This window comes from Arvicanthis niloticus, chromosome 10 (genome assembly GCF_011762505.2).
Source record: "Arvicanthis niloticus isolate mArvNil1 chromosome 10, mArvNil1.pat.X, whole genome shotgun sequence".
Classification (NCBI taxonomy): domain Eukaryota; kingdom Metazoa; phylum Chordata; class Mammalia; order Rodentia; family Muridae; genus Arvicanthis; species Arvicanthis niloticus.
Genome location: NC_047667.1, coordinates 6,841,084 through 6,848,498, shown reverse-complemented (window position 1 = coordinate 6,848,498; position 7,415 = coordinate 6,841,084). Strand labels below are relative to the sequence as shown.

Below are 7,415 nucleotides of genomic sequence, written 5' to 3'. Positions count from 1 at the left end.
TAGAGTTAGAGTTAGAGCTAGAGCTACAGCTAGAGTTAGAGTTAGAGTTAGAGTTAGAGTTAGAGTTAGTTAGAGTTAGAGTTAGTTAGAGTTAGAGCTAGAGCTAGTGCTAGATCTAGAGCTAGAGCTAGTGCTAGATCTAGAGCTAGAGCTAAAGCTAAAGGTAGAGGAAGAGCTAGAGCTAGAGTTAGAGTCAGTTAGAGTTAAAGTTAGAGCTAGAGATAAATCTAGAGCAAAAGTTAGAGTTAGTTAGAGCTAGAGTTAGAGTTAGTGCTAGATCTAGAGGTAGAGCTAGAGTTAAAGTTAGTTAGAGTTAAAGCTAGAGGTAGAGTTAGATCTAAAACTAGAGCTAGAGCTAGAGTTAGCTAGAGTTAGAGTTAGAATTAGAGCTAGAGCTAGAGCTAGAGCTAGAGCTAGAGTTAATTAGAGCTAGAGTTAGAGTTAGAGCTAGATCTAGAGCTAGAGCTAGAGTTAAAGTTAGTTAGAGTTAGAGCTAGAGCTAGAGGTAGATCTAGAACTAGAGCTAGAGCTAGAGCTACTATTAGTTAGAGTTAGAGCTAGAGCTAGAGCTAGAGGTAGAGCTAGAGTTAGAGTTAGTTAGAGTTAGAGTTAGAGCTAGAGCTAGAGCGAGAGCTAGAGCTAGTGTTGGAGTTAGAGTTAGAGTTAGAGATAGTTAGATTTAGAGTTAGTGTTAGAGCTAGAGCCAGAGCTAGAGCTAGAGCTAGAGCTAGAGCTAGAGCTAGAGCAAGAGTTAGTTAGAGTTAGAGTTAGTTAGAGTTAGAGTTAGAGCTAGAGCTAGAGCAAGAGCTAGAGTTAGAGTTTCAGATATTCAGAGTTAGAGTTAGGTAGAGTTAGAATTAGAGCTAGAGCTAGAGCTAGAGCTAGAGCTAGAGCTAGAGCTAGAGCTAGAGTTAGTTAGAGTTAGAGTTAGAGCTATAGCTAGAGCGAGAGCTATAGGTAGACCTAGAGTTAGAGTTAGTTAGAGTTAGAGTTAGAACTACAGCTAGAGCTAGAGCTAGAGCTAGTATTAGTTAGAGTTAGAGCTGGAGCCAGAGTTAAATATAGAGCTAGAGTTATAGTTAGTTAGAGTTAGAGTTAGAGCAAGAGCTAGAACTGGAGCAAGAGCTCGAGCTAGAGTTAGAGTTAGTTAGAGTTAGAGTAAGAGCTAGAGCTAGAGATAGAGCTAGAGATAGAGTTAGAGCTAGAGTTAGTTAGAGTTCTATCTAGAGCTACAGCTAGAGTTAGAGTTAGAGAGAGTTAGATTTAGAGATAGTTAGAGTTAGAGTTAGTTAGAATTTGAGCTAGAGCTAGATTTAGTGTTAGTTAGAGTTAGAGCTAGAGCTAGAGTTAGAGTTAGAGTTAGTTAGATTTAGAGCTAGAGCTAGAGCTAGAGCTAGAGCTAGAGCTAGAGCTAGAGCTAGATTTAGTTAGAGTTAGAGCTAGAGCTAGAGCTAGAGTTAGTTAGAGTTAGATTTAGAGCTAGAGCTAGAGCTAGAGATAGAGCTAGAGTTAGAGTTAGAGTTAGTTAGAGTTAGAGCTATAGCTAGAGCGAGAGCTATAGCTAGACCTAGAGTTAGAGTTTGTTAGAGTTAGAGCTAGAGCTAGAGCTAGAGGTAGAGCTAGAGCTAGAGCTAGAGCTAGAGCTAGAGTTAGAGTTAGTTAGAGTTAATGCTAGAGCTAGAGCTGGAGTTTGACCTAGAGCTAGAGCTAGAGCTAGAGTTAGAGTTAGAGTTAGATAGAGTTAGATTTAGTAAGAGTTAGAGTTAGTGCTAGAGCAAGAGCTAGAGCTATAGCTAGAGTTAGTGTTAGAGTTATGGTTAGTTAGAGTTAGAGTTAGAGCTAGAGCTAGAGCTAGAGCTAAAGTTGGAATTAGTTAGAGTTAGAGTTAGAGCTAGAGCTAGAGCTAGAGCTAGAGTTAGTTAGAGTTCGAGCTAGAGCTAGAGCTAGAGCTTCTGGTAGAGCTAGAGTTAGTGTTAGTTAGAGTTAGAGCTAGAGCTAGAGCTAGAGCTAGAGCTAGAGCTAGAGCTAGAGCTAGATTTAGTTAGAGTTAGAGCTAGAGCTAGAGCTAGAGTTAGTTTGAGTTAGATTTAGAGCTAGAGCTAGAGCTAGATATAGAGCTAGAGCTAGAGCTAGAGCTAGAGCTAGAGTTAGTTCGAGTTCAGTTAGAGCTGCAGCTAGAGCTAGAGCTACAGCTAGAGCAAGAGTTAGAGTTAGTTAGTGTTAGAGCTAGAGCTAGAGCTAGAGTTAGTTAGAGTTAGAGTTAGAGCTAGAGCCAGAGCTAGAGCTAGAGCTAGAGTTAGAGTTAGAGTTAGAGTTAGTTAGATTTAGAGTTAATGTTAGAGCTAGAGCCAGTGCCAGAGCTGGAGCTCGAGCTAGAGCTAGAGGTAGAGCTAGAGCTAGAGGTAGAGCAAGAGTTAGTTAGAGTTAGAGTTAGTTAGAGTTAGAGTTAGAGCTAGAGCTAGAGCAAGAGCTAGAGTCAGAGTTTGTTAGTTAGAGTTAGAGTTAGTTAGAGTTAGAGTTAGAGCTAGAACAAGAGCTAGAGCTATAGCTAGAGTTAGAGTTAGTTAGAGTTAGAGCTAGAGCTAGAGCTAGAGCTAGAGCTAGAGTTAGAGTTAGAGTTAGTTAGAGTTAGAGCTATAGCTAGAGCGAGAGCTATAGCTAGACCTAGAGTTAGAGTTTGTTAGAGTTAGAGTTAGAATTAGAGCTAGAGCTAAATCTAGAGCTAAAGCTAGAGCTAGAGTTAGAGTTAGTTAGAATTAGAGCTAGTTAAAGTTAGAGTTAGAGCTAGAGCTAGAGCTAAATTTAGAGTTAGTTAGAGTTAGAGGAAGAGCTAGAACTAGAGCAAGAGCTAGAGCTAGAGCTAGAGTTAGTGTTAGAGTTAGTTAGATTTAGAGTTAGAGTTAAAGCTAGAGCTAGAGCTAGAGCTAGAGCTAGAGCTAGAGTTAGAGTTAGTTAGAGTTAGAGTTAGAGATAGGGATAGAGATAGTGCTAGAGCTACATTTAGAGTTAGATTCAGTTAGAGTTATAGTTAGAGCAAGAACTAGAGCTAGAGCTAGAATTAGAGTTAGTTAGAGTTAGAGTTAGAGCTAGAGCTAGAGAATGAGCTAGAGATAGAGATGGAGTTAGAGGTAGTTAGAGTTAGAATTAGAGCTAGAGCCAGAGCTAGATGTAGAGCTAGAGCTAGAGCTAGAGTTAGATAGAGTTAGAGTGAGAGCTAGAGCTAGAGTTAGAGTTAGTTAGAGTTAGAGCTAGAGCTAGAGGTAGAGCTAGAGCTAGATCAAGAGTTAGAGTTAGAGTTAGTTAGAGTTAGAGTTAGAGCTAGTCCTAAAGCAAGAGCTAGAGCTAGAGCTAGAGCTAGAGCTAGTGCTAGAGCTAGAGCTAGAGCTAGAGTTATAGTTAGAGTTAGAGTTAGTTAGAGTTAGAGTTAGAGCTAGAACTAGAGCTAGCGGTAGAGCTAGAGCTAGTTTTAGTTAGAGTTAGAGTTAGCTATAGCTATAGCTATAGCTAGAGTTAGAGTTAGAGATAGATAGAGTAAGAGATAGAGTTAGAGTTAGTGCTAATGCTAGAGCTAGAGTAAGAGATAGTTAGAGTTAGAGTTAGAGCTAGAGCTAGAGCTAGAGTTAGAGTTAGTTAGAGCTAGAGCTAAAGCTATAGCTACAGTTAGAGTTAGTTAGAGCTAGATCTAGATCTAGAGATAGATTTAGAATAATTTAAAGTTAGAACTAGAGCTAGAGCTGCTAGAGCTAGACCTAGATCTAGAGCTAGAGTTAGAGTTACTTAGAGTTAGAGTTAGTTAGAGTTAGAGCTAGTGCTAGAGCTAGAGCTAAAGTTAGAGATAAAATTAGTTAGAGTTAGAGTTAAAGCTACAGCGAAAGCTAGAGCTAGAGCTAGAGTTAGAGTTAGTTAGAGTTAGAGTTAGTGCTAGAGCTAGAGCAAGAGTTAGTTAGAGCTAGAGCTAGAGCTAGAGCTAGAGCTAGAGTTAGAGTTAGTAAGAGTTAGAGTTAGAGCTAGAGCTAGAGTTAGAGATAGTTAGGGTTAGAGTTACAGCTAGAACTAGAGGTAGAGCTAGAGGTAGAGTTAGAGTTAATTAGAGTTAGAGTTACAGCTAGAGCTAGAACTAGAGCTAGAGATAGTTAGAGTTTGAGCTAGAGCAAGAGCTAGAACTAGAGCTAGAGCTAGAGTTAGGGATAATTAGAGTTAGAGCTAGAGTTAGAGCTAGAGTTAGAGTTAGTTAGAGTTAGAGCTAGAGCTAGAGCAAGAGTTAGAATTAGTTAGAGTTAGAGTTAGTTAGAGTTAGAGCTAGAGGTAGAGCTAGAGCTATAGTTAGAATTAGAGTTAGTTAGAATTATAGTTAAAACTAGATCTAGAGCTAGAGCTAGAGCTAGAGCTAGAGCTAGAGCTAGAGCTAGAGCTAGAGCTAGAGGTATAGTTAGTTAGATTTAGAGTTAGAGGTAGAGTTAGAGCTAGAGTTAGAGCTAGGGTTAGTTAGAGTTAGATTTAGAGCTATAGCTATAGCTAGAGTTAGAGTTAGTTAGAGTTAGAGCTAGAGCTAGAGTTAGAGTTAGTTAGAGTCAGAGTTAGAGCTAGAGGTAGAGCTAGAGCTAGAGCTAGTATTAGTTAGAGTTAGAGCTAGAGCTAGAGCTAGAGCTAAAGCTAGAGCTAGAGTTAGAGTTAGAGGTAGAGCTAGAGCTAGAGGTAGAGCTAGAATGAGTGTTAGTTAGAGTTAGAATTAGAGTTAGAGCTAGAGGTATATCTATATCTAGAGCTAGAGCTAGAGAGAGAGATAAAGTTAGAATTAGAGTTAGTTAGAGTTAGATTTAGAGCTAGAGCTATAGCTATAGCTAGAGCTAGTGCTAGAGTTAAAGTTACTTAGAGTTAAAGTTAGAGCTAGCGCTAAAGGTAGAGCTAGTTAGCGTTAGATTTAGAGCTAGAGCTAGAGTTAGTTAGAGTTAGAGCTAGAGCTAGAGCTAGAGCTAGAGCTAGAGCTAGAGCTAGAGCTTGAGCTAGAGTTAGATTTAGATAGAGTTAGAGCTAGAGCTAGAGCTAAAGTTAGAGTTAGAGATAGAGTGAGTTAGAGTTAGAGTTAGTTAGATTTAGAGTTAGAATTAGAGCTAAATCTAGAGCTTGAGCTATAGCTATAGCTGTAGCTAGAGTTAGTTAGAGCTAGAGCTAGAGCTAGAGCTAGAGCTAGAGTTAGAGTTAGTTAGAGCTAGAGCTAGAGCTAGAGCTAGAGTTAGAGTTAGTTAGAGTTAAAGTTAGTTAGATTTAGAGCTAAAGCTAGAGCTAGAGGTAGAGCTAGAGTTAGAGTTAGTTAGAGTTAGTTAGAGTTAGAGTTAGAGCTAGAGCTAGAGCTAGAGCTAGAGTTAGAGTTAGTTAGAGTTAAAGTTAGTTAGATTTAGAGCTAAAGCTAGAGCTAGAGGTAGAGCTAGAGTTCGTTAGAGTTAGCGCTAGTTAGAGTTAGAGTTAGAGTTAGTTAGAGTTAGAGATAGTGTAGAAGTAAAGAGCTGCTGTGGATCACCTTCCCCAGAAACTTCTCTCAAACTGCAGATGAGGGTCTGATTTTGGTTTGTAGGTACACACACACACACACACACACACACACACACACGTATGCAATTACCCAGAGATGAAAAACTGTTAGTAAGAAACCTATCCTTAAGGACTGGGGATGCCAGGTATGGCAGCTCATGCCTTTAATCCTAGCACTCAGAAGGCAGAGCCAGGTGAGTTTAAGACCAGCCTGGGCTACATGTTGAGAACCTGTCTCAAAATAAAAGAAAATAAAGTAAAACCAAAACTGGGGAGGCTGGAGTATAACTCAGTGGGATAGCATTTGCCTAGGATATGCAAGGCCCTGGGTTCAATCCTTAGCACCATTTTAAAAAAACAAAGAAATTGACATTCTTATGTCAAATCTTGGGAAAGAAGCTTACTTGTGGAGTTTACAGACAGCTTCTTGAAGATTCTAAGCTACTTCTCCAGACTGAAGATATTTCAGTTGAATTGTGAGTCATGTTATAACATTTACCCAGAAAATAACTATGTGACTCCTTGACCTGGTTCCTGCCAGGTGAATCTCACCTGAGCTTCAGAAGTCAGTACTGTTATTCAGAGCAGACACTCCTAAATGGCACAGTGATAACTGGGCTTTCCTAGAGTGTCAGAACCCTGAAATCTTTCTTTCCAGAGAAACAGAAGGAGGGCCAGATGGAGGCGAAGCACCCTACACTTCTTACCTTCTTCTGCAGCACTGAGAAAACAGAAAAAAAGAAGACCTGGGGGGGTTGTATTAAGACTCCCAAAATAAAACTTTATGGAAGTGTTTATTTTCTTAAAATCTAATACCAGAGAACAGGATGGACATGACAGTTATTACTCACAAGGGACAATGGCCCCACTGGTTAGCTGTGTCAACATCAGTAGCACAAAGAAGTCCAGCAAAACGGTATAGCTTGCCGTGAGCAGCTTACCACAATGAAGCACACAACAGAAGTTAACTAGGGCACCCTATCTTTTGGCAATGAATTCAGTAAAAGCAGCACAAGGACATTCTGAATGGGCTTAAAGTAATATTCAGAATTAAACAGAAAATGTTCAAAGCTAAACAGCAAAATGGAAACTCATTAGCTGTTCAACTCTATCACATCTGAGCAGAAATAGTTTGGATAATGACTATCTCAACAGAACTTGGTTTCAAAGCTAACCCAACAAGTCATCTCGGAGATATAGCCATGGCTCTGAGCCATATATACTCCAGTCCTCGTGCAGAGGTGGGGTTTCATGATGATGACCCTCCTAAGAGCAGAGACAAAATAAATGAGGTGAGAGTGAACCTGAGAAGCCCTGGGCTAGGAGCACATGCTCTGGCTGCTGATGCCACGGTTTCTACTCAGAATGTCTAGCAACCCTTCCGGGAAGAAAAGAAATCAATCTCAGCTGGAAGCTGCCCTGAAATGTCATCAGGTACAGGCTGGTTCCCAGGCAACAGCTGAAAGTTCTGGAGTAATGACCAAACCTAACCCTGACACCTGCCCACTGAAACCTTTCCTTTGATTTTGTCAATGTTTAGTCTGTAAATTATGGCTTGGTTTTAATGACACCAACCTGTATTTAAGCCAATTAGAAACAATGCCAAATTGCATTTTCCTTAGGTCTAGCTAGTTGAGAATAATATCTCTGGTAGTGGCCTTATCATTTAATCTTTAACAAAAAACTCGTAAGTTGCATTGCTTATTCCCCAGGAGATAAGAGAGCAGTGCTAATTCAGATGTGCACCTCTGAAAAGATTGATCAGTTTCCTGTCCCGTTCTATCCAGATTGTCTTGAAGACCATGGGTAGAGACTGGAATGGCCCACCAATCTGAGACTGTATTTGGGCTTTGACAACATAGATTGGGAAGTTTAGGAACCCCAGC

At 40.1% G+C, this 7,415-nt stretch overlaps 1 pseudogene; it reads right to left on the bottom strand.

Annotated features, from left to right (window-relative positions):
- Positions 1 to 7,195: 7,195 nt before the first annotated feature.
- The window catches only part of LOC117716418 (mitochondrial nicotinamide adenine dinucleotide transporter SLC25A51-like), an 801-nt pseudogene continuing 581 nt past the window's right edge, over positions 7,196 to 7,415 (bottom strand).